The sequence below is a fragment of the Liolophura sinensis genome, chromosome 4, assembly GCF_032854445.1.
Source record: "Liolophura sinensis isolate JHLJ2023 chromosome 4, CUHK_Ljap_v2, whole genome shotgun sequence".
NCBI lineage: Eukaryota > Metazoa > Mollusca > Polyplacophora > Chitonida > Chitonidae > Liolophura > Liolophura sinensis.
The window spans coordinates 9,389,419-9,390,708 of record NC_088298.1 but is presented as its reverse complement, the minus strand read 5'-3'; positions in this window follow the sequence as shown (position 1 = coordinate 9,390,708).

The following is a 1,290-nucleotide window of genomic DNA, read 5'->3' as shown; positions in this document are numbered from 1 at the left end:
ACAAAGACTATAGTCACACACTACAGAAGTACATTACCCACACAGACTATAGTCACACACCGCACAAGTACAAAACCCACATAGGACTATAGTCACACACTACAGAAGTACAACACCCACACAGACTATAGTCACACCCACACAGACTGTAGTCATACAACACACAAGGACAATACCTTGTAATAGACTATAACTACACACTACAAATGTAAAATGTCCAAGGATGTTGATAGGTACGCCATTGATTTACCTTGCTGATAAGCCCTGTGTAATGAATTCTCTTTACAGATACGGCTCTGTTTGTGGACCAATACTTCCGCTACATGCTCATACTGACAATGTTAACTCTCCAATTTTATGAATAAGAACAATTATTCATGTGAATAAATGTCGTAATTGCCTATTTAAAATTAAAAAAAGGAATAAAAATTAAAAATTTTGTGACGTTGTATAGGTCTGATTATGAATGTGTGTATTTATTTATTTGATTGATGTTTTACAATGTGCTGAAGAATATTTAAGAATATATGGTGGGAGGAAGCCAATAATCTGTGAAAGAATGGAGATACGTGTAGTTATAATGCATTGACTGCATATAGATGTCAAAAGTAGCACAATAGCAAAGTGAATCTGCTCACGAGTACAATACTTAGTAATTAAGCCAATAAAGAGTTGGTTACTCTTTTGTCGACAACTGAACTCTCTCTGGGGGCAGAATTGATTTCCTTGGGGGCCGCGCACATCTGAATTTTTCTCCTTTTTCACCCAGAGAATACATGTACGTAGTATTGCGTAAAATGGTGACGTAGATTGAAGTCTCTTGTAAGCGCGCCGAGAGCGGGCCTTGGATCAATGGGCTGCTGTAGACCCGTCCCATTAGGCACGCCTCTTGTGGCTTTACTGCGTTAACTGACGAATGAAGCCTCGGTGTGGTTGTCATGTCAGCCCGCCCTGTACACACTCTGTTCGTAGAAAACTCAGCCAGGCTTATAAGTAGGTCACTATTTTTATTCTTAGGTATTCTGACCCACTGGCCCAGTGAGGAATTTACTGGGAATTGAGCCAGCTTTACCCCGCGTCAGAGCATGTGCATGTAAGTATACAGCGGTTGTATATATATACATATATATATTCTCATTTTAACAGTTACTTTGGTAGGATGTGGTTTTGTGCGCTGTCATCATCGGGAATTGGGTAATTTAGTGTATCACTCTGTTGTGTTGCTCACCATTGAGTATCGGTACATACTATACAGCTTTGTCAGGTTTCAACTGACATACCAGCTGCTTT